The sequence below is a fragment of the Lynx rufus genome, unplaced genomic scaffold (assembly GCF_022079265.1).
Source record: "Lynx rufus isolate CCGP_SWC_20201006 ecotype Redwood Valley unplaced genomic scaffold, mLynRuf1.p SCAF_21, whole genome shotgun sequence".
Taxonomy (NCBI): domain Eukaryota; kingdom Metazoa; phylum Chordata; class Mammalia; order Carnivora; family Felidae; genus Lynx; species Lynx rufus.
In genome coordinates, this window is record NW_025814836.1 from 23385750 (window position 1) to 23412098 (window position 26349).

At 41.5% G+C, this 26349-nt stretch overlaps 1 protein-coding gene and 1 pseudogene across 3 annotated transcripts in view; one reads left to right on the plus strand and one right to left on the minus strand.

The window, feature by feature from the left end:
* The window catches only part of BLM (BLM RecQ like helicase), an 89874-nt gene extending 70624 nt beyond the window's left edge, over positions 1 to 19250 (minus strand). For all 3 annotated transcript variants that reach the window (XM_047086623.1, XM_047086624.1, XM_047086625.1), the window contains exon 1: positions 19175 to 19250. The gene's annotated coding sequence lies outside the window, so the exon portion shown is untranslated. The remainder of the gene's footprint in view (positions 1 to 19174) is intronic.
* Positions 19251 to 21804: 2554 nt separating this feature from the next.
* LOC124517324 (60S ribosomal protein L31-like) lies at positions 21805 to 22242 on the plus strand (annotated as a pseudogene).
* The last annotated feature ends 4107 nt before the right edge of the window (positions 22243 to 26349 follow it).

Consider the following 26349-nt stretch of genomic DNA (forward strand, 5'->3'; position numbering starts at 1 on the left):
AAATCAGTGAAAAGAAGGAAGAGGATGATAACAATCCAGTGCTGGAATACAAAACATACACCCAGCAAATGAGACTTAAATTCTTTTGAATTAAAAGAAACCAATGGCAAAGAATAAAGGATTAAAAGAGTCCCATCTGAACAGTGTCTTGAATAAACAAAAATAGTTTAGGCCAGAAACTGAAAGGGCCTTTATTTAACAAACAGGTCATGATACTAAGAAGTAGTCTAAGGACATTAAACTGCAAGGAAAATTTTTATTTAAAAGATTTTATTATTATCGTTTTTTAAGTACGCTTTACCTCCAATGTGGAGCTCAAACTCATGACCCCGAGATCAAGAGCTGCACATTCTACTGACTGAGCCAGCCAGGCGCCTCCACAAGGAAAATTTTTTTAAAAAAATTCTACAAGTAGCTTAGAAAAAAAGTATCACATTTGTAGTAATAAACAGAATTACTTCTGACTATTTGAGGGACACAGCATTTATAAGATCCTCAGCATACAAGACCCAAGCAACTTTCATTCACATGTGACAGGAGAAATACCTTTTTGGAGTCTGAACATTGTAAGATTGAAGCCTTACCTTCAAAACTGGCTGTTAAGAAACGTACAAATAGCAACACTGATTTTAAAAACAAAAGCTTAGGTAGGCGGAAGCGGGCAGCAGATTCTGCGCCCCGGCCTCCCCAGGAAGCTAGTAACGTCTCTGTGGATTTGAAGCAGAATTTCCTAAGAACACGTAAGGGATGGAGAAGAGAAAACTGACGATGGCCTTTAAGGCCCTGACATCACGTGCCAAGCTGCTATCTTTGGACGGTCGTGGACTTACGCTAACATCTGGAACAACAAAAGCCTCTTTGCGTGGCCCTGGACAGTCTGCTGCGCGGGAGGCTAATGAAGTCGATTTCGGAGGGATCCCTCCACCTGCGCTATCAAAAGTACATGCGGATCTCACCTACACGGTTCGCTACACTCACAGCTCCAACAGAGACGCCTGAACTGTCCCCACCCCTGAAATTGCACTGGAACTGCTGGTGGCCACGAACTTCCTCGGTTGTTAAATAAAAGAAATTATAATAAACTGTTAACTTTTTTCAGCATTTAAAAACCAACAAAAACAAAAATGTAAGAAGTTAGCGGAAGGAGCACATGATCTGAGTTAACCAGGTCCGTCAGACAACGTCCTAGTAACACTAGCAGGAAAAGCATTGTTATTGCGACACGCAGTTATTACAACAAAAGGTTAAAAAGAGACTGCAGGAAAACAGCAAGACATAGGACAAAGGAAGCGAAGTTCTCTTTCTTTCTTTTTTTAAAGGCAGAATTCCTCTTCTTTCAAATAAATGAGACTATTGCTCATTTTGGGATCAAAATAGACCATTGCTATTTTGGGATCTATCAAAATCCGTACTACCTTTTCTCTAGGTCAAGTCTTTCTTTTACTCTTTTTGTTGTCTTGAGATGGCTATTTCAGGACCGGGGGACAGACTGCCAAAAAGACCGCTCTTAAGAAATTCAGCGCCAACTAACATTCAGGTATGTCTTGCACTGCTTCCTGTCTTCCGCTAGAAGTGGAGGTTTCGGGGGTGAGCTCCATGTGGTTACTGTTCAAAGGCTAAGCTACCTTCTAGGGCAAGAGCAGGAGCCAATCATAACCTCATGAACCTCAAGGTCACCTCGATGGGGCACCAGTGGAAAGTAACACCTCTCTCCTGTAATCAAATCAAACATCAAGCAAACACAATTTCTAGACAGAGAGAGACTTTTGACTAGGATCTTATAAAAGTGGGTTTTCTTCCATTTATTGCCATACATAGTTTCTTCTGGGAAGAGGCATAGCTCTGTATGACTTACCTAAGAAAAGCAGAGCTGTCAAAACTTGTAATCCCACCGTATCCCACAAGAAGGAAAATTTATTAATTACTGGGTATCAGGTGGTTGCTGGGTCCATTTGCCCAAAGATCTTCTGTATCACTGTTTTTATTACACGGGTTTTTTAATGGTCTCTCTTTTTAAAATCAATAGTAAAAATGTATTTAAAGTAACAATATATCATTTTAACAGTTTAATCAATAAAAATCAGTGTGATCAGGGGCGCCTGGGTGGCTCAGTCAGGTAAGCACCTGACTTTGGCTCAGATCATCATCTCGCGGTTTTGAGTTTGAGCCCCACATTGGGCTCCCTGCTATCAGCACACAGCCTGCTTCAGGTCCCCTATCTCCCTTTCTCTCTGCCCCTCTCCTGCGTGCGAGCACACATGCCCACTCTCTCTCTCAAAAATAAACAGAAAAAAAAATGTTTTTCAATCAGTATGATCAGATCAACAGATTTTAAAAATACATTTCTATTGGGGTAAAACATACATGCAGTAAAGTGCACTGATCTTAAACATCTCAATATGGTTTTACTTATATATCTGCCTATAAAAGCAACACTCAAATCACAGTACAGAACATTTCTAGCACAATATGCTTTCTTGTTCCTTCTCCCAGTTAATATATGCCAGATGTAACCACTATCTGACTGTATCACCAATGATTAGTTTTGCCTAATTCATATATAGAGAATCATACAGTATGTACTATTAGTACATTTTTGAAAAGCCATCTGATAAAACTCAAACCACTTCTGAGACATTAAAACACAGAATTAAAGTTAAAATCAAAGGGGACCTGGGTGGCTCAGTCAGTTAAGCGTCCGACTCGATCTCAGCTCAGGTCTTGATCTCAGGGTTGTGAGTTCAAGCTGCACATTGGGCTCTGTGCTGGGCATGAAGCCCACTTAAAAAAAAAAAAAAGACAAAAGACAAAAAAAAAAAAAGTTAAAATTGAGACCCACTGTATTATCTTGTATTTTACAATAGGGGTGAATCCATGAAAAAATAGGGGCAAAAAACAAGGCTGTTCTCCTATTTTCACTCTCACAGTGGACATTTTTGCCAATGCAAAATTATTCAAAAAGGAAATACTAGAAAAGAATAGATGAAAATATCATTACATGCAGACAATATGATTATATACCAACACAATCCAAAGAAAATCAGTCATAACAATAGATAATTAAAACTTCAGCAAAATGGTTAAATAAAAGATAAATATAAATCCACAGAAGTCAGATGCATTCTCATGTAGTGGTAATAACTAACCCGAAAATACAATTTTTAAAAAAGCATTCAGTTAACAATGGCAATGAGAAGCATTAAACTACCAATTAACCTAGCAAAAGACATATATCTTCGTGATATAAAGAAAATGACCAAATATTACTGGGAGAAAAAAAGAAAAATTTAGAAAAATAGAGAAATATTTCATGTTCTTCAATGAAAAGTTTTAAACATCATTAAGATAACAATTTTTCATAAATTAATTCGTGAGTTTAACAAAATTCTAATTAAAACACCACAGAATACTTCACAAAACTCAACAAAAATGCTTCTAAAGTTCATTTGACAAAAGCACAAGACAAGAATATTAAGTAACACTGGGGTTGTAACTAGCATTAGAAATACAATCATATTAAATGTAACAGTCATTTAAATGTCATGGTACTCATCTTTAAAAAAGAAAAATAAGGGTGCCTGGGTGGCTTAGTTGGTTAAATGTCCAACTCTTCGTTTTGGCTCAGGTGATCTCAGGGTTCATGGGATCAAGCCCCAGGTTAGGCTCTGCGCTGAGGGTGTGGAGCCTGCTTGAGATTCTCTCTCCCCCTCTCTCTCTGTCCCTCCCCCACATGCTCTCCTTCTCTCCCCCCTCTTCTCAAAATAAACTTAAAAAAAAAAAAGAAATACAGGAAAATCTAGTCTCTAAAACATGTTTAATGTGTGATGAAAGAAACACAACAAAATAGGGAAAGTATTCGGTATTTAACAAGTGTTACTGGGATGTTCAGTAAGCAAAAGACTCTAGATCTGGAGCTGGCAAACTAGGACTCACGGGCCAAATCTGGCCTGCAGCCGGTTTTTGTAAAAAACATTTTAGTGAAACACAACCATGCTTATTTGTTCACATACTACCTATGATGCTTTAGCACAACAGCTGGGTAGTTATCACAAAAGACTATCTAGTCTGCAAAGCCTAAAATATTTGCTACCTGGCCCTTTATAAAAAAAGTTTGAGAGTTGCTCTAGATTATTGTTGAGTAAAAAAAGGACTTATTAAATATATCAAATCTCTGATAAGAAGTTAAAAAAATTATCAGGCCAAAATGTAAACGAAAGCGAGCAATCAGAGAGTTACGGAAAGCCCTGAAATTGCTTTTATCCTAAGATGGATGTCTAATTCTGAGAATCGAGATATCAGTTTTGACAGCCTTGGAGTGAAAAGATGGACAAAGTCCGAGTTAAGGCCTAACCAGGGTGGGAAATGTTCTGCTATAAAACCAGCACCCCAAAGGGGTAAAGTAAAATTAAATTCCATTTCTATCGCTGGTATCTGTAAGTGAAGGAAAGTCACCAGTTGTTGAAGGACTGAGAGGGAGAGACCCTGAACCCACAAGCCCGAGAATATTTTCAAATCAATTTTTACACCTGAATAATTTTTTAAAACTTTGAGTCATGAATTTACAGTAAAGCAATCCTAATGCCAAAGCATCCTAAAGCAAAGCGGAAACAAATGCAAAAATGTCTCCGGAAGAATGTACCTTTACCTTAGGCCTTAAGTAATTCCCACAAATAATTTTTCAAGACAATATGTAGCAAACACAGACAAAAAACAGCCAAGCACACAAGGAAACGAGGCACCAGGAAGAAGAATTAGTTGTACTAAGAAAGCCAAACAGTATTGGGCATAAAAGTATATAAAGCAATTAAACTCACTGTGTTTAGAAAAATCAAAGACAAGCTTGGAATTATCTGCAGTAACCAGAAAACTATAAAAATGACCTTGCCAAGAGAGCTTCTAAAAATGAAAAGTGCAATAACCAAAAAGAAGAATTCAGTGAATGGATTTACCAGCACGTTACACACAACTGAAGAGGTACTTAGAAAACGGGAGGGAAAATCAGAAGAACGTGTCCAGGATCTGTCTCCAGGGATTTCTCACATTCCTACATGGTCCAAGTCTTTTGAGCAAAGGACATGTTAAGTCTTTGGCAGCTAGAGACGGCATATCCCTCCAGAGAGATCTAGAGTCGTATCTCCCCAGCGACATCCCACAGTAACAAAGAGAAAGCCCTCTCCTTCCTCTCCCTGGAGACACTTCCTTACATTTCAGGGTAATAAACCTTGAGGCACCTTCCCCATCCCATCCGGGAGAGATGCGCCCACATCCTAGGGTAAGGAGCAATCTCTCTGGAGGGAGGATGTGCAGGTGTGCCAGCAACCCTTAAATGCTCAGAGTCTCTAAGTTTTGGTGTTCCTTTTGCTGGGATGCGCTGGACTGTATGCACCAGTATCATCTAGCCCCTATCACCTCACCTGGTGGGATTTAGGGCGCGGGGAACTGATGCAAGATATCGCGGGCTGTTGTTGCTGTAATAAACCATCTGTGTCTCCGGTCTTGTGTTCTGTCAGTACATACATAAATGCGAACGTATGTGTGTATAGAAAAAACTGTAGCAGGCTAGCTTGCTAGTTTAAAAGTAGGGCAAAATCTAAGATCCCTCATAGTAAGTTGTCGACTTAACAAATGCATACACACAGAGAGAGAAAGAAAACAGGTGGATGCGGGCCTGGGTGGCTCAGTCGGTTGAGCATCCGACTCTTGACTTCGGCTCAGGTGATGACCTCACACTTTGTCGGACTCTGTGCCGACAGGGCAAGGCCTGCTTGGGCTTCTCTCTCTCCTCTCTCTGCCCCTCCATCACTCACTTTCTCTCTCAAAAATAAACAAACAAACAAACTTAAAGAAAAGAAAAAAGAGGTGGAAAATACGAGAAGTAAGAAGACATGGAGGGTACGGTAAGAAAGTATTACAGAAATCTAGACAGAAATCTAGTTCCAGGAAGAGAGGAGAAACCGGGTCAGAATTAATACCTGAAAAGATAACAGCTGGGGTGCTTCCATAATGAAAGACGAATCTTCAGATTCAAGAAAGCAAACAAATTCTGAGCAGGATAGATAAAAAGAAATCCACACCGAAATACATCATTGTGCAACATTTGGATAGAAAATTGATTTCTCTTCAAAAATGTAAATCAGAAGACGGCAGAATGTTATTTTCAACGTGCTGATAGAAAATAACCTAGAACTCTTTTCCCAGCAAAAACGTCCTTCAAAAATTGAGACTGAATTGTATACTTTAAAAGGATGAATCTTGTGATATATGAATTACATCTCAATAAAGCTGTTACTTTTAAAACTGCCTGTAACAAAAGCAACAGATAGTAAGTGTTGGTGAGGATGCAGAGAAACTGGAATCTTCATATGCTGTTGTTGAGAATATAAAATGGTGCAGCTGTGTTGGAAAAGTCTGGCAGTACTTTAAAAGATTAAACACAGAGTAACCAGCCATTTCACTCCTCGACATATACTCAAAAGAACTGAAAATACATATTCAATACTGATAAATGCTACAATAATGATGAACCTTGAAATACTAGCCGAGTGAAAGAAGCCAGACACAAAGAACCACACATGGTACGATTCCATGTATATGAAATGTCCGAAATAAGCAAATCTGTATAAAGAAAGTGGATTAGTAACTACCTGGGGGGAGGAGGGAGAGGGTGGTGGTGAGCAGATTGGGGGGTGACAGCAAGGGGTGTGGAGGTCCTCTTTGGGCTGATGGCAATGTTCTAAAATCAACCGTGACAATGGCTGCACAAATCTAGGAATATAATAAGAGCCACTGAGTTGTACTCTTTAAATGGGTGAATTTCGGACTATGTGAATTACAAGTCAAACTTGTTATTAAAAAAAATCAAGATGAAATAAAAACATTTTCAAATAATCAAAACCAAGTCTGCCACCAGTGAGTCTCATTAAATGAGATTCTGAAGGATGTATTTAATATTTGAGGTAGTTGAAAAGTGAGCCTAGATGTAAGTTCTCAGATGATGGCTGGACTGAAAGAATCAAGGAGGTGGTGAAATATGTGGCTAAATCTAAACAAACTTTGACTGCACAAAGCAACAGGGCTAAAAAACCAAACAGTTACAATACCCGAAGGTAATGACACATAAGTGAGGTAAAGAGATTTAATATGCTCCAAGGCCTCTGTGTTATGAGGGGTGGGAGGTGCTGATTCATTGCCGACTTGAGAGGACAGATACGCACGCTGTGCTTTCTAGGTAACCAGTGAAGTATAAAAACAGAGCATGCACCTTAAAATCTAGAAGGGAAAAATGAAATGGTTTAAAAAAAAACTCACTTAAAAGGAAGCTATTAAAAAGGAAAGAAAGGGAAAAAAATAATACAAAGTACAAAAGAAGGTAGTAGTAGACTTGTCAAAATATCTGTTGATTACAATAAATATAAACTGAACAATTACTTTGGCTAAAAAGTTTATCAATCTGAACTTAAAAAATGAGATCTAACTACTGTATTTGCTGTTTGTTAGAAACATGTCCAAAACACTGGGTTGTATAGAGACGTCAAAAGTAAAAAGATAAGGAGCATCTGGGTGGCTCAATCGATTGAGGGTCCAACTTCGGATCAGGTCATGATCTCACAGTTTGTGGATTCGAGCCCCACTTCAGGCTCTGTGCTGACAGCTCAGAGCCTGGAGCCTGCTTCGGATTCTGTGTCTCCCTCTCTCTCTCTGCCCCTCCTCCACTCGTGCTCTGTCTCTCAAAAGTGAGTAAGAAGATTAAAAAAAACGTGAAAACTCACCAGAAGACAGCAAAGGCTTTTATATTAGTAGCAGACAAAACAGATTTTAAGACAGAAAGCCTTACCAGAGATAAACAGGCCACTGTTATAATGACAAAGAATTCAATTCACCAGAAACAACTTTAAATTTGTATGGCCCATAAAGTAACTGCAAGACACGTGAAGCAAAACTGATAGAATGACAGGAAACAGACTATAATTCTAGATTTAAAATTAGCTCTCAGTAATTGGTAAAACAAGCAACTACAAAAATCAGGAACCGCCCAGAAGACTTGAATAACGCCACCTTTGCAACTACAAGATGTACATTCTTTTCGAGAACAGACACTTACACAAGCTGACCACGAACTAGGCCATAAGGCAAGTCCCAACTATTTCAATGGATTAAAGTCACATGTTCTCCAACCAAACGTAGTTATGCCAGAAATCAATAATAAAAAGATAATTGGAAAAAAGTAACTGTTTTAGTATCCACTAATGACTCATGACTGAAGAAATAACAGTATGACTGTAAACAGTACGGCCGTATAATGATGGTTTTCATAACCCCATCCATCACTCTTGTAGCTGGCATGCTACTGGAAAGAACTTTCCCTTTTCCCCTATTCGCTTTTTATCAGTAAGGATTGATTCCTCATGTATTTGGTGGGTTGTAATCTATTGCTGTCATTATTTTCATGCTCAAATGGTTTTGTATTTGATTAGGAGTAGTGAGCTCCTTTAAGCTGGCTCGTGCACTCCTTTTCATTTTTATTTTTTAATTTATTTTTTAATTGTTTTAATGTTTATTTATTTTTGAGAGAGAGAGAGAGAGAGACAGAGTGGAAGGGAGGGAGGGGCAGAGAGAGAGGGGGACACAGAATCCGAAGCAGGCTCCAGGCTCCTAGCTGTCAGCACAGACTGGACACGGGGCTTAAACCCACCAACCGTGAGATCATGACCTGAGCTGAAGTCGGATGCTTAACTGACTGAGCCACCCAGGCGCCCCTCTTCTTTATTTTCAAAAGCGGTAAAATACACATAATGTAAAATTTACCATCTTACTCATCTTTAAGCGTGCAGTTCAGTGGTATAAAGTGCGTTCACGCTGTCGTGCAACCAACTGCCAGAACTTTTTCATCTTGCAAAACTGAGCTTCTATCCCTGTTAAATAATAATTCTCTCCCTCCCCCTCCCCCAGTCCCTGATCATCACCATTCTTTCTGTTTCCATTTGATTACGTTAGTGGAACCATACAGTGTTTGTCTTTTTGTGACTGGTTTGTTTCTCAGCATATGGTCTTCAAGGATTATTCCTGCTGTAGCATGTGACAGAATTTCCTTCCTTTTTTAAAGCTCAATGATATTCCATTGTATGGATCTCACACATTTTGCCCATCCACTCTTCTGTCCACAGACATCTGGGTTGCTTCCACTTTTTGGCTATTGTGAATAATGATGCTGTGAACATGTGTGTACGAGTATCTCTGAAACCCTGCTTTCAATTCTTTTGGGTATACACCCAGAAGTGGAATTTGTAGATCACACAGTAATTCTATTATTTTTCGTTTTTTGGGGAATAGTCATACTACATTCCACAGAGTCTGTTCCATTCTACATCCCCACCAACAGTGCACAATTTCTCCATGTCCTCATTTCTCCACATCCTCACCAACACTTGTTATTTTCTGTTTGTTGTCTTTGTTTTGCTTTTACAGTAACCATCCTAATGAGTGTGAGATGATATCTAGTGTTTTCGACATGCATTTCTCTAATAAATTAGTGGTGGTGAGCATCTTTCCATGTGCTTTTTGGCCATCTGTGTATCTTCTCTGACAAAATGCCCATTCAGATCCTCTGCCCACTTTTAATTGGGTTGTTGTTTGTTTAAGGAATTATAGGAGTTCTTCATTCTGGGGAAGGAGAGCAGGAGCTCCTGGGGAAGGAGAGCAGGAGGGAGGCGTTACAAAGGGGCACGAGGAAGCTTCTGGGAGAGATGAGTATGTTCATGAACCTGACTGCAGTCATGGTACCTCATAGCAAAACTGATCAAAGTGTATGCTTTACATATTTGCAGTTTATTGTAGATCAATAAAGTTGTTTTTAAAAAAAACAAAACCCAAAGACATCTTAGAAGACTGAAAAGTTTTGGGCAAATTTTATTTCACTTTAGCCCTTCACCAACTAAAGACGACTAAATTGACGATTGTAATAATACAAAGTAACTAATAAAAAAAATAATTTGGAAGTTTTCCTTCATTTCCCATGCTCTGAAACAATGTATTTAGCACTGGGATTATCCGGACTCTTAAAATTTTCAACAGAATTTCTCTGTGAAACCATTTACATCTAGTGTGTTTTTCTGCTTCCAGGGAGACAGTTTTTTCATAACCACATGCTATGAAAATTGAGTTATTTAACTTCTAATCTTTGCTGGCATCAATTTTGGTAAATCGCATTTTTCTAAATAATTATCCATTTCATTTGAATTTTCAAATTCATTTAACACAGAAGTATGCAAATTAATATCATTAAAAATTTTTTTCCCACTTGTCATTTGTTATTTTGTATTTGTGATTTCTCCCAATTTTCTTAAATTAGCATTAGTTTACCTGGTTTGTTAAACTGTCTAAGATCTAAGATTGTGATTTCTCAATCAAACGTTTTTCTGTTCTCCATCTCATTGACCTCTGCTTCGATCTTTATTTCTATTCTCTTGTGCTTTCTCTTGTTTTACTTTGTTGTTTTTATTCTAACTTTCTAAGTCTGGAATTTACTTCAGGTGTTTTCTTCTCTAAGTTTATAATGTGTTTAAGCCAATAAATTTCCCCCCAACCACTACTTTATACGTATCTTACAGAATCCTATTTGTTAGGTTTTCATTTCATTAGTCTTCAGGAATCCTTTATTTCAATTTGTATTTCCTTTCCATCTGATAGTTCTTTATTCATTATTTATTTTTAATGTTTATTTTTGAGAGAGAGAGGGAGAGAGGGTGCCAGCAGGTGAGGGACAGAGGGAGAAGGGGGCAGAGGATCTGAAGTGGGCTCTGCACTGGCAGCACAGAGCCAAACACGGGGCTCGAACCCAGGAACCATTTAGATCATGACCTGAGCTGAAGTCAGACAGTTTACTGACTGAATCACCCAAGTGCCCCAACATCTAACGGTTCTTCAATTAAAGGGTTTTAATGTTCCATATGGGTTTTAAAATTTCTTTTTAAATTTCTAGTTTTGTTGCATAGCGGTAAGGATTGTTTGTAACATTTCTACTTTATGGAAATTACTAACCTTTTTCTTGCGACCTAACATATGAACTATTTTTATGAACATAAATGTACACTTAAGCAGATATTTCATTACTGTACTGATCTTGCTTTGCCATAGATTTTTTTAAAAATAAAAAATGTAAGGGGCACCTGGGTGGTGCAGTCGGTTAAGCGTCCGACTTCGGCTCAGGTCACGATCTCACGGTCCGTGAGTTTGAGCCCCGCGTCGGGCTCTGTGCTGACAGCTTCGAGCCTGGAGCCTACTTTGGATTCTGTGTCTGCCTCTCTCTGCCCCTCCCCTGCTTGTGCTCTGTCTCTGTCTTTCAAAAATGAATAAATGTTAAAAATATTAAAATAAAAAAATAAAATTTAAAAAATTAAAAAAAAAGAAATCTCATGTTTGGAAGTAAATATAATTGCAAATAAACCATGGATCAAGTAAGATATCACAATGGGTACTGGAATATATTTGGAACTGAATAATAACGAAAGTCCACATACAAAAATGTGATATGCGACGTAAGAGGTAGTGACAGGGAAATGTACAGCCTTCATTGTTAGAAAAGAAGGCTAAATATGAGCAGACAGCATCTATTCAATGAAGTTAGAAGATAAAAACAAACTAAGCCTGATGAGAAAAGAGAAAGAAGTGTTTCTGTGAAAACACTTAGCAAGAACAAGAGAAAAGACACAAATCAGTATCAGGAGTGAAAGAAGAGACTTAAAGTTAACTACATTCCCCACAGACATTGAAACATCATTTTCAGGGGCGTCTGGGTGGCTCAGTCGGTTAAGCGGCCGGCTCTTGGTTTTGGTTCAGGTCATGATCTCACCATTTGTGAGTCTGACCCAGCACTGGGTTCCACACGGACAGTGCAGAGCCTGCTTGGGATTCTCCCTCTCCCCCTCTCTCTCTGCCCCGCACCTCGTGCTTCCTCTCTTTCTCAAAATAAATAATAAACTTAAAAAATGTCATAACAGATTCTGAATAATGTGCCAATAAAATTAAATTTAGATGAAATGGACAAATTTCTTTAAAAGTTAACTTGCACTCACAAAGAAACAGAACTGTCTGTGGTCAAGGCTCGCCCTGCCAGACATATAAAGATTTAACAACACAAACAAAAAAAAGTCTTTAAAAACATAGGGGTGATGGTGTAAGGACAGGAAGACCAGTGGAAGAGAATAAAGCACCCAGAAACAAGCCCGTGCACAATTTATAACAATTTATGACATTTATCACCACAGAACACTAGCAAATGAGTCTTTTCGGTAGTTGGTGCTGGTACCCTGGATATCTACATGGGGAAGAAAGGAAATTTACACCCTACTTCACTCCAGACACATAAGTCACTTTCAAGTGAATAGAACTTGTCATTTTAAGGGATTTCTCAAATAAGATACAAAAAGCACTAACAAAAAAGAAAAAAATAAAATTGAATTATTTAAGAGTCTTTTATGTGTCATTTAGCTTGGAACAGCACCAAGACTTTTGAAACAGCTGAGTACAGAGAAAAGCAAGGTACCGATTACACAAAAGTCAGGATAACGATTATCTTTGGGATAGAGGATGAACAGGGCACACACAGGGCTTCTGAAGGTGTTAGCCATGCCCTATTTCTTCCCCGAGACATACGTACAGGGGTATGTGCTTTGATAAATACATCATTAAGCTATTTCAGGAGTCCCCAGAGACCTCGCCCTAACATTCGCTGATTTGCTGGGATAACTTACGGGACTCAGCATATAGTCCTACCAACAGCTAAGGACACACAGCCAGATCAGCAAGGGGAAGGGACACACCAGGCAGAGTCTGGGGGAATCCAGGTGCCACCTTCCTGTGCTCTCTCCTCTCACGAGGGCACGTTCTCTCAATGAAGACGCAGCTACGTGCAACATTTCTGCCCCAGGAAACGTGTCAGAGACTCCAAGTCTAGGGTTTTTATTGGGGGCTGGTCCCAGAAGCACCCTCTGCCCACCAAAAACGTGGACTCTCAGAATAAAAGCAGGCGTTAGAGTTCCAGGTGGACAAAACAACCATGTTGACGTAGGAGAGGTTTCAAAAGCCCAGTTCCCACTCGCCAGCCAAGAACCAATCTTGCAAGCAGGACTTTCTAAAGAGAAGTCTCAGGCCTGCGATGTTAACTCATACACAGGTGTTCTTTCCACTTTTCTCTATGAAATAGAACATATTTCACAATAAAAGATATTTTAAAAACAGGTGACCAACATATTATTAAATCTGTGTTTAAAAGCCACAGAGAAGACATTTGCAATATATACAACTGACAAATAGCGTAAGGAACGTATAAACAATTCCTGTAAGACAGTTGCAAAGAAAGACAAAAAACCTGAACAGGCTCTTTTAAAATGCAGAAACAGTCCATAAACACAATTAAGGTCCTCAACTTCACAATAGTCTAGGGGATTGAAACCACAAGAAAATACTACTATACATATACCTACTAAAGAGGCAAAAATAAAAACACAATATCAAATGGGGGGCACCTGGGCGGCTCAGTTGGTTGAGCTTCCGACTTTGGCTCAGGCCATGATCTCGTGGTTCGTGAGTTCGAGCCCCACGTCAGGCTCTGTGGTGACAGCTCAGAGCCTGGAGCCTGTTTCAGATTCTGTCTCCCTCTCTCTCTGCCTCTCCCCCACTCGCGCTCTCTCTCAAAAATAAAATAAAAACATAAAAAAACATTTTTTTAAACACAGTATCAAATATTAGCAAAGATGTGGGACAATGGTTAAGTCTCACACACTGGTGGAAGGGAGGTGCAACCACTTTTGAAAACAATTTGGCCTTTAGGAAGGTAAAAGGTACACATATTCTTTGACCCAGTAGTTTTCTGAGTTACGTGTACAAATTCGTGAACACGCACCCGAGGACATATGCACAAGAACATTTACAACAACATCAATAGCCAAAATCTGAAACCAATCCAAACGCCATCAAAGCAGGAAGGATAAAAATAAACAAACAAAAAAACTCCAGAATGGATAAACTGTAGCAACAATCACATAAAGGAATATTCTATAGTGATCATATAAATTTTTACTAAAAATAATTTTAAAAATTAAAAAAACCTGTATCTACAATATGAAAGAATCTCACAAACATAATGTTGAAGCAAACAAGACAAAGTAGAATACATAAATTCTCACCCTATTTGTAAATCTCAAAACCAGGCAAGACTGAACTATATTACTTATGGATGCATACACAGGATATACCATGAAGACAAGAAAATTACCACAAAATCAGAATAGTTCTCTCTAGTGTGGGGAGGAAGTTACGATGAGGGGAGCCACACTTCTGGGGTACCAGTAATACCTATTTTTTGATCTGTTTGATGGTTATGTGCAATTGAAACTTTATAATTATCTTTATGTTTACATAATTTTAATGTGTAATTAAACTTTATAGTTTTTTTTTTTAATTTTTTTTTTTCAAAGTTTATTTATTTTTGGGACAGAGAGAGACAGAGCATGAACGGGCGAGGGGCAGAGAGAGAGGGAGACACAGAATCGGAAACAGGCTCCAGGCTCTGAGCCATCAGCCCAGAGCCCGACGCGGGGCTCGAACTCACGGACCGCGAGATCGTGACCTGGCTGAAGTCGGACGCTTAACCGACTGCGCCACCCAGGCGCCCCTAAACTTTATAGTTTTTTAATAATTGTTCTTTAAATTATATATACTACGTACTTTCTAAGGTATTACGTATCTTTCTCAAAAAATTTGAGAAAGAAAAATTAGCAAAAATAACAAATAAAGGATTAACATTACAAACATACAAAGAAGGGTGCATGGGTGGCTCAATCGGTGTCTGACCCTTGTTCTCAGCTCAGGTCTTGATCTCAGGGTCATGAGGCTCCCATGTTGGAGCCTACTCAAACAAACAAACAAACAAACAAACAAAACCATACAAAGAACATCCAAGTTGCCATGAACAAATGATCCAGGGGTATAAACACACAGTTCACTAGAATATACAGACATTAAATAAACTTAGGAAGAAACATTCAACTTTTCTAGTAATTAATAGTATGAAGCAACATTTCATACCTATTAAATCAAGGAGAGTGGAATACTGTGATAATTTATAAGGTAAATGGCAACCATGAAGACTGAGTAGCTGCATGGAATAATTTAATATTGGGAAAACAAAAGACTAAATCATGAGTGCATTATGCTTACAGCTAAGAAAGCTGCATAGCTAAAATTTGTAAAGGACTCATGAAAAAGGAAAATAGCTGATATGATTTAAAGACACGATTATGACTGTAATATTTTCCTGGATATTGTAAATATGTTTCATTAAGATACAGGAATTTTTTTTTTTTAATTTTTTTTTTTTTTTCAACGTTTATTTATTTTTGGGACAGAGAGAGACAGAGCATGAACGGGGGAGGGGCAGAGAGAGAGGGAGACACAGAATCGGAAACAGGCTCCAGGCTCCGAGCCATCAGCCCAGAGCCTGACGCGGGGCTCGAACTCACGGACCGCGAGATCGTGACCTGGCTGAAGTCGGACGCTTAACCGACTGCGCCACCCAGGCGCCCCAAGATACAGGAATTTTTAAACAAAGAACACTCAATAGTTCCTTGTGATTCTAGAGAACAAAGTCCATGTCATAACTCCAAGACCTTTCACAAATTGACTTCAATTTGTATTTTTCACTCAATGCCAGGCATCATGCTAGGCACTAGAGTACAGAGATGGGCAAGACATAATTACTCCCCTCAGTGAGCTCCTAGGCTGGCAGGAAACAGACATGCCAACAAATAATTACAACTTAGTGAAGTAAGTCCCACGAGAAAAGGTTTCTTCTTAAAACTCTAGGACTTCCTGAAGCACCTGGCTGGCTCAGTAGGAAGTGCACCCAACTCTTGGATCCCAGGGTTGTGCATGCGAGCCCCACGTTGGGTGTTGAGATTACTTAAATAAATAAGACTTAAAAAAACAAACAAACACAAAATGTGACTTCCCACAGAAACAGATACACAAATACGGAGAATAAACTCATGGCTGTCAGAGAGAAGGGAGGGACATGGGCAAAATGGGCAACATAGATGAAGAGGAGTGGGAGGTACAGGCTTCCAGTAATGAAATGACTAAGTCTAGGGGTTAAAAGGTACAGCCTAGGCAATAGTCAATGGTACTGTAACAGCCTTGTGTGGTGACAGATGGTAGCTATGCTTGTGGTGAGCTAGCATATAGTGTCGTCAGCTCACTATGATGTACACCTGAAACTAATGTAACATTGTGCTTCAACTATACCTCAATTTAAAAAGGAGGTGGGGGTGAGTCTATGGCTTCCCAGATGAAGGAAAAACTCAAGAAAATCGTAGAGAAGCTTTCCAAAGAACATTGAATTGGAGCCCAGGTGAAACCTTCCAGACAGGGTGCAGATGTGAAGGGTAGTCTATGCACTATTTGTACCAAGTCTGAGGCACATAGCAGGTGGCTGGAGACTGTTTAAAAGCCTCGGGGATCCCACTACGGGCAATGGAGACCCACTGGGGCTTTCAGCATTTAGCCCCCGAGAGTATTTTGCAATTACTTTGGACCTCTTTGTTCTATCCTTTTTTCCCTTAAAAGAAATATATATTGGGGTGCCTGGCTGGCTCAGTTAAGCATCCAACTTCGGCTCAGGTCATGGTCTCACAGTTCACAAGGTCAAGCCCGACACTGGGCTCTCCGCTGTCAGTGCAGAGCCTGCTTCGAATCCTCTGTCCCCGTCTCTCTGCCCTCCCCAGCTCTTGCTCACTCTCTCTGAAAAATAAATTAACATTAAAAAAGGAAAGAAATATATAAAAATATAAAAAATATATATTGATGTTAAAATATCTATTTAGTTAAAATTAGTATTTTTTAAAATATTTATTTATTCATTTTGAGAGAGAGCAAGCAGGGGAGGGGCAGAGAGAGGGAGTGACAGAATCCTAAGTAGGCTTCATACTATCAACACAGAGCCTAACTTGGGGCTCGATCCCACGAATGATGGGATCATGACCTGGGCCGATATCAAGAGTCAATGCTTAACTGACTGAGCCATCCAGGCACCCCTTAATTAAAATTAGTATTAACAATATATTTATGTTTAACTTTTATACATATTCCTTTTAATTTTAAATTTCAAACATACAATAAAAAGTTGACACCCATGTATTCACCAACCAAATTTAAGAAGTTAAATTCTGTCCTATTTCTCTTTCAAAGACATAAAACATTTTGGATGTATTTAAAATCACACACATCCATCATTCACTCCACTCATCTCCTTCTCTTCCCTCCCTCCTCACAGATAATACTGACTGCCCCAAAGTGGATGCCTATGATTTATCTGAATGTTGTTCTTTTACTACACATCTAACACTATGGGCTTTGCCCAGTTTTTTAACTCTGGGTTTCTTTATCAGTAAAATGAAGGCAAGAGCTACCTTTCCCAGTCAGTGGATTAGAAATAGAACGCTGAAGTGCCTGGGTGGCTCAGTTAGTTGAGCATCTGACTCTAGATTTTGGTTCAGGTCATGATCAACCCACGGTTGGTGGGTCTGAACCCCACATCGGGCTCTGCGCTGACAGTGCAGAGTCTGCTTAGGATTCTCTCTCTCTCTCTCTCTCTCTCTCTGTCTCTCACTCTCTCTCTCTCTGCCCCTCCATCATTCTCTCATTAAAAAAAAAAAAGAATTAAGAAAAAAAAAAGATACAGAACGTATGTGGTAGCTATCATCATCACGTCTGCCACTGGAAGGAACTCAAGACCCAGAAATTTTCGCTTCTTCCAAGGAGACCATAAGCTGCTTTCTGAGGTTTATTTATTTTGGGGGGAGAGAGACAGAGACAGAGACAGAGAGACAGAGCATGAGCGGAGGGGCAGAGAGACAGAGACACAGAATCGAAGCAGGCTCCGAGCTGTCAGCACAGAGCCCAAGGAGGGGCTTGAATCCACTAATCATTTGATCGCGACCTGAGCCGAATTTGGACGCTTAACTGACTGAGCCACCCAGGCGCCCCTATAAGCTACTTTCTGACAGCAGCCTAGCTAACAAAATGTTTACTCAATTTAGGTCTATTTTCATTTCCCATATGGAATACTTCTGCCTTCTTTCCCAATTTCTGACCTCTAACCCAGGCTCTGCCATTTCTGTCCCTTAACCTTGACAGGGGCACAGGAATGCTACTTCTCTACATTGGTGGCACCAGGAGCTGTCAGGTGCCTGCTCCATCTCAGGCCAATAGGTGCCCAAAGTTCTGAGTAACCTGAGGGCAGGTGAGGACTATGAGAGGAAGCCTGGTGTTGTGGCAGATGCATGGGAGTCAGGCAGCTCTTTCCACACAGGGACAAGCTCTTCGTGCTTTAGATTCTCCTTGTCAAAAATGAGCACAATTTTACCTACTTCTCCGGGTGATGGTGAGAACAGAACCCTTACCATGTAGCAAGTCCCCTTTGGAGCATTTATTGCATATATTAAGCCACTTAATCCTAACAAAACCTCCAGGGTGCAGAAGAGATGATTTCCCCTACACGACAGAAGGAAACCGAGGCACTCAGTTTAAATGACGAGTGGACAATCACAGAGCTAGTAGGTGGAAGAGCCCGGATTCGAAGCCAGGAAAAGTGATGCGGTCTGTGTCCTTAACCACCTCCCTCTGCGGAGGTATTGTGGGGCTACAATTGTAAGCAAATGGGTCCCAGGCACGTGGCACACAGTACGCCCAAAATACAGTAGCCCGGCTCGTGACCGTGGAAAGCTCGAGAAAAAGTACAGTTTCGGTCTTCACCGGGGAGTTGGGGGAAGTGCCAGGGGTCTGGGCTGGTATCATCCACAGACTGCGGTGTGCCTGGCCCTGTGGTAGGTACCGGAGTACACCAACAAGAACACAATGGGTGCCAGGCCGGCTCTTCCACCGACACCGGGGGCGATCCCGGCCCCACTCCCGGGCCTGTTTCCCCGTCTGGGAACACGCGTGCTTTTTCTCGCGTTCTCTCGGGCTACGGGCCGCGACAGAGGGCTCCGCGGGCCTCGCCCAACTGGGACGGGCAACGGAGAACCTTCCTCTCCGGGCCCGGGCCGGGTCGCCGGGAGCGGGGCTGGGCTGGGCGGTGCCGGGCCCGCAGTCCTGTCAAGTTCAAGCGCGCCGCACTCACCTCTCCCGCAGGCTCGCAGCGGGCGGAACCCCGGTCCAAACTCCCCGCGCCGCCGCCGCAGCCCCCGCGCCGCGCGCCAGCTCACTTCGCGCCGGAAGCCGGCCGATTCCGATTGGTTGCTTCCTGAGGAGACCGACCAGTGCCCTTGCCCCATGGTACTTGTCCCCGCCCCCGTGGGCTGCTGGGGCGGGGTGTTCCCAACGCCCAATCAGAGTCTGAGATCCGAGGTCAGGTGACCGTGGTTCAACGTGGGCTTCCGGCACTGTCGGGATCTTTGTTGTCCTTGTGTTTCTTAGCCTCGGGGGAGGCTTTAAAGAAGACAGGCGCCTGGAAGCGAGCTGGGGTGAAAAACCCCGGAACTGAGAGGAGCCTGAGACTTGGCAGTTCCCACAGGCCAGGTCAAAGCTCTGCACCCCTGCCTCTTTGGCTCTTATCCGCTGTCTCTGTGAGACTTGGGGGGATTCTGCTCTCCACCCCCTTGTAGAGCTGGCCTCTGCCCCAATACGTGAGCGACTGTAAATTGTCATTGACGGGGAAAGGGATCTCAAACTCAGATGCCTCGGTGGACAGGTGAGGTACCTGAGAAGTCATGCTGCTGTTCCAGTTGATTGTTGACACGCGCGACTGTGGGCTCTGTGATGCCAGATCTTTTTTTTTTTTTTTTAATTTCCTTCCCTTCCTTCTTTTCCTCCCACCCTTCCGCTTCCCTCTCTACTTGTCCTCCCTTCCTTACTTCCCTTCTCTTCTAAGAAAAATTGAAAACGTGTTTATGTGTGAAATCCGCCGATTTTAAAATGCTACAAAAATAACACCGCAGTCAAACAAAACACATTATTGTTAAATTACTGTCTATAGGAAAAAGCAAAAGCAGGTTTTTAATAGCCAAATGGCCAAATAGGAAGCAAGATGGAGACAAGGTACAAGGTATGAAAAATCTACCAAAAGAGAAAGCTGAGTACACTTAGACTCAAAAGGAGGGTACTACCCAGAATGATAGGGTCGTCTCAGAACTCAATGAGGTGTGAAACCCAGCTGAAATTGCCTGGGTCACACACTGCCTGAATTCTCCTTTAGCTTTTTTCTTCATTGTCCTTCACATTTCTGCCTTCCCTAGTGCCAGTCATTGTGCTAAGCTCTTGAGAACTTTCTCATGGAGCGCACAGGATGTTAGACGTAGACGTCGGTGGAGGAGGCGGACACTTGCTCATTGATGACAAAAGCGATAGGAATAGTGATCATATTATGGGAGTACCTAGGAAGGACACATCCACAGAGTGACAGCTTTAGGTGGGATTCTGAGAGATGAGTAAGAGGTACGAGTTGGAAGCAAAGGCCAGGAAACTGGAAAGACGACAATAAGGTACCTTTGAGGAAATGGCAGGGAAGTGAGCAATATGGAGAGATGATACTCGAGAGGAAATGGACCAGATCTCAGTTTGGACTTCACCCTAAAGGTAAGTGGCAATTGTTGGATGTGGCGACAAGTGGGATAGGGGAGAGCCTGGTGCCATAATATTAAGTGAAATCAATGATTTTACATATACGTGTATATGTATGGATCTCCACCACCCAGATCAAGGTATGTACCATTTCCAGCACCTGGTAAGATTCCCTTGTGGAGCTTCCCAGCTCGCTCTCCCCCCAGCAGCAACCTGGTATTACACAGCGTATATTCTTCTGTAACTGCTCTTTTTTTTTTCTCAACATAGTATCTGTGAGCTTTATTTATATTGTATGTACCAGAGACTCATACTCTTTTATTACTAATTTTGTGAAAACTGTGAAATGGCCCCCAAAATCCTTTTTGTCCAGTGAAAAATAAGGTGTTGTCTAGCACACCCTCAGGGGTATCTGATCCCATGTAGGCTCTATGCCTTTCATTGTCTTCGAGATAAAGAACATCTCTAAATTGTTTTACAGACAGGTTCTTGTCTATAGAAATGCAAATTGTGTCCAGCAGAACGCATTTAATTATTGTCAATTTGATCAGTTCTGCCAGTTTTGCATCTATTTGTAAAGTATTTCATTATTTCTCTATAGTATATATGTGTGGTACTTTGAATTTTCCTTTGTACCATCTTTCTGGATCTCATTAATTAATGAGTTAAATAAAACCTTTGACATGTGTTTATTTTATGTCTTTATAAGAGTCATGATTATACTTGATTTTAAAAACCATTCTTTTATCAACAGTATGCAATTGTATGAGCATGCTACAATTTATTTATCCATTCATCTAATGATGGACATTTGAGTTTTTTCCCTTTGGCTATCATAAATAAAACTGCTGTGGACGTTTTTACATAAGTCTTTTGTGATCGTATGCATTACTTCTTCTTGGGGGGTAAACGGTATCTAGGAATAGGGTTTCTGGGCCATAGGGGTAAGCGTGTATTTACCTTTGGTAGAAACAGTCATGTTTCCAAAGCGGGTGTATCATTTTATACTACCACTAACACTGTAAGTGTCCCATTATCTGTATCTTCATCAACATTGAAATGGCCAATCCTTTTCATTTTAGCCATTCTGCAGGGTGTTTAATGGTATCTCCTTGTTGTTTAACTTACTATAGAAGGTTTTCAGGAGAAGAGTAACTTGGATAGTTCCTTTCCAACCCTGGGCCCAGCAGAATGGCTCCTGCATAGCAGGGTGGTGAGAAGGAGACGGGCCATTCTGCCATCACCGAGATACTGACCAGAGAACACATCATCAACATTCACGAGCACATCCATGGAGTGGAGTTCAAGAAGCATGCCCCTCGGGTACTCAAAGAGATCCAGAAATTTTCCAGGAGGGAGATGGAAACTCCAGATGTGCACATGGACACCAGGCTCAACAAAGCTGTCTGGGCCAAAAGGTGTAAGGAATGTTCCACACCGTATCCGTGTGCGGTAGGCTAGAAAACAAAACGAGGATGAAGATTCACCAATACAGCTCTATACATTAGTTGCCTATGTACCTGTCACCACTTTCAAAAATCTACAGACCAGTAATGTGGATGGGAGCTAATCGCTGATTGTCAAATAAAGGTATAAAACTGCAACAAAACAAAACAAAACACAAGTAACTTGAACAGATTTTAGAAAGCTCTTTTTGGTTGTTATGTGGAGAATGACATTTGTACACCAATGCTCATAGCAGTGTTATTGACAATAGCCAAAAAAACCACATCTGTTAGCAGATGAGTGGATAAACAAATATGATATCTATAGGCAATGGAATATTATTCAGTCTTAAAAAGGGATAAAATTCTGACACATGTAACAATATGAACCTTGAAGAAATTACACTAAATAAAATAAGCCAGGCACAGAAGGACAATTACCGTGTGATTCCACTAACATCAGGTACCCAGAATTCGGAGGCAGAAAGTAAAGTAGTGGGTACCAGGGTTTGGGGCGGAGGGTGTAATAAGGAGTTACTGTTAAACAGGTAAAATTTGTTTGGGATGATAAGAGAGGTCTGGAGATGGATGCTGGTGATGGTTGCACAACACTGTGAATGTAACTGACGTCACTCAACTGTACACGTAAGATGTTTAATGTTAAATTTTATGTCCTATACACTTTGACACACACAGGGCCACACAGGTATGCACACGAGCCTGGTATTCTGGGTCTGAGAACTGAGCAGTGGCTCCTGTCTCCATTGAACCTGTAAAATTTTAATTTATAGAAGTGACTGAGTGAGGACACAGAGAGATTTTATTACTCTGTGTTTCCTGAGAGGAGGAAGAACGCCACATGGGGCCACGTGGGGAAGCAACAGGTGTGGTCAGGACGCAGAGAGGAGCAAGGAGAAACCTAAGCCAGACACTTAATCGGGGTTCATACAGGGAAGGCAAGCCAGGGCAGGGAAAGTGGCTTGGGATTGGCTAGTGTGAATAATCCTGTGAAGTGTGAAGGCCCCAGGCTTGGGGACTGTTCCCAGATGTCTAGTACCTGGCCCTGAAATGATTTCATCCAGGGCAAACACTGGCATAGTGTAGGAGAGTCAGATAAGGAGGTGGCTGTGTTAGGGACTTGAGATTGGCTGCAGGGTTTCTGATATGACTTTCTGTGCTTGAAAAAGTAGGATCACCCAATCACGCCTTGGCTCTTCATTTGGCAGTGTGTTTAGTAGATGTCAAAAGGACAAATACAGAATGTAAAAAACAAAACACAGAACAGTTGGCCCTGTGGCTGTCTGGTACCAAGGAAACTTTCAGGTGACAGTAGCGGAGACTTTCAGGAAGTAGGGCCTAAGTTGCTCGAAACAACACAGGAAACATTTTCAGAACATTTCACTATGAGCGTGAAAAAGAGGAACAGGTGGGAAGTATAAGGAGTCCTTCCAGGCCAGCCCATAACTCGGTTTTCCATTTATATGGCATTAGCCAAAAAAAAAAACAGACTTGAAATTTTTGGCCTCTAATAATGTATTTTTAAATTTTTTTAATGTTTATTTATTTTTGAGGGAGAGAGAGAGAGAGAGACAGAGCACTACCAGGGGAAGGGCAGAGAGAGGGAGACACAGAATCCGAAGCAGGCTCCAGGCTCTGAGCTGTTGGCACAGAGCCCGACGCAGGGCTCAAACTCACAAACCGCGAGATCGTGACCTGGGTCAAAGTCAGCTGTCCAACCGACTGAGCCACCCAGGTGCCCCTCTAATAATATTTTTGTCAAATTTGCAAACTGTATTAAAAACATGATGTTGAAGGGGTGCCTGGGTGGCTCATAGGGTTAAGCGCCTGACTTCGGCTCAGGTCATGATCTCAGGTCATGAGGCAGGTGTCTTGTGGGAGTCAGTCTCCATGACCCAAAGCACAATGGGTGGCCCAGCTGGATACGGAAGGTCACAGCCTCAGGGTCTATAAGAGCCTCTATTCCCAGGAGAGTCCAGTGTGTAGCCAGTTATTGTTTTAATAGCGTACAGCGTGAGGCTTAGAGGGCTCGTTTCTTGCATCACAAGCCTTTGAGCAACTTATTGCCATCGTAAGTAGTCTAGAAACTCCAGAAGGCATAAGAAGAGGTTGCCAAAGACTCTACAGTGAAGGGGTTTCTGAGGGCATTAATGGGAGTGCCTGCTGATTTTAATTTGGAAGTAAAACTTGTAAATGAGGAGTATGTCGCCACCGGCCCCCCAAAGGACTAAAAGGTACAGGAACTATATGTCCGCAATGAGTGTGTCAGATGAGTCTCCTTGGAGAAAGATGTCATCATGGCATACCTGTGCTCCTGGTGGACACGGTGAAGATCTTATCTGCACAGACTGCATGCGGTGGCAAATCTGTTGAGGCTCCCCATGCCTGGAAAAGGTATGTTGTGTCCCCTCAGAGGTGAAGGCAGAGCACAGATGAGAGGCTGTTGAAACGGGGACTCGATGTAATGTATTAGCCACATTTATAAGAGCAAAATATAAACCCATTACTGACTGGATAGATTCAGTAAATTTATTTTTGAGAGCGAGTGAGAGTGAGCACAAGTTGGGGAAAGAGGCAGAGGGAGGGAGGGTGGGGGGGAAAGAGAGACAGAGAGAATCTTAAGGCTCCACGTTCAGCACAGAGCCCCACTCGGGGCTCAATCCCATGACCCTGGCAACACGACTTGAGCCAAAATCAAGACTTGAAATGCTCAACCGACTGAGCCACCCAGGTGCCCCTAGATTCAGTAATTTTAATAATATTAGATGTTGGGTATGAGGGCCAGAGTGTTAATGATGCAGTAATCCACCACGAGTCACCTGTTGTAGACTGAATATTAGTCTCCTTCCAAAACTGATACATTGAAGCCCCACCCCCACTGGGACTGTATTTGGAGATAAGGCCTTTACGGACACAACTAAGATTAAATGAGTTCATGAGAGGGGCGCCTGGGTGGCTCAGTTGGTTAAGCGTCCAACTTCAGCTCAGGTCACGATCTCGAGGCCCGTGAGTTCAAGCCCCGCGTCAGGCTCTGGGCTGATGGCTCAGAGCCTGGAGCCTGCTTCTGATTCTCTCTCTGCCCCTCCCCCGTTCATGCTCTGTCTCTCTCTGTCTCAAAAATAAATAAAAATGTTTAAAAAAAAAATGAGGTCATGAGGGTGGGCCCCTAGTCCAACAGGACTGGTGGCTTTACAAGAAGAGGAAGAGAGAGATTTCTTTTTCTCTGCACCACACACGCAAGGCCACGTGAGGACACAGTGAGAAGGCCTACAGGCCGGGAAGAGAGGCCTGACCAGAAACTGAATCAGCCAACACCTTGATCTTGGACTTCCCAGCTTTCATAACTGTGAGAAAATAAATTCCTGCTATTGAAGTCACCCATTCTGTGGTATTTGGTTATGACAACCCAAGCTGACTGATACAGCACCTTTTGTTTTTTCCAGGTTTAAGAAACAGGCGAAATTGGGCTGTCAAATGGAGAAGCAGTGGGGATAATCACCCCTTTGTTAATTAGGTTTTAATCCTTGAAGGCCCTATTGTAACTTACATTGGGCCATAATAGCTATTTTAACTAAGGGGTGTCTGGAGTCCACTGTATCGAGCCAATCTGTAACTGCTAAAGATTTAGTTTCTTGGGTTGTTAAAAAATGTCTATTTATTTTGAGAGCCAGAGAGAGAGCACACACAAGTGAGCAGGGAAGGGGCAGACGGAGAGGGAGAGAGAGAGAACCCAAGCAGGCTCTGCACTGTCAGCGCGCAGGGTTAGATCTCACGAAACACGAGATCACGACCTGACCTGAAATCAAGAGTCAAACGCTTACCCAACTGAGCCACCCAGGTGCCCCAGCCAAGGATTTAGTTTTAATTTATTGTTGATTGCATTAGAGCGTGTGTGTCCAATATGGCATATTTTTAGGGCAATGGGTATTCTGACTATGGAAAATTTAGGCAAGGCTATAAAGTGAGACATTCCTAGGTTGTTTTTTTTTTTTTTTTTCTCTAGCTTATATTTAATTACTTTCTTAAGATTATAGCAGGCACGATGTTTAAGTTTAGTGGAATCTCTGGCTGTAACTACAATTTGAGCCCCAGTATTAAAACCATAAAGTTTTGTCAATTGGTACATTTTGCAACTGCTAGAGTTAATTTAGAGCTTGGGCTGCAGACACACAAAAGACAATCAGCACTGTTTTTATCTTTTTGTTATACAGATTGTTTTAGTACGTAAGTTTTTTGTACATAAACTTTGGATTTCCAATTGGGTCAAATTAAG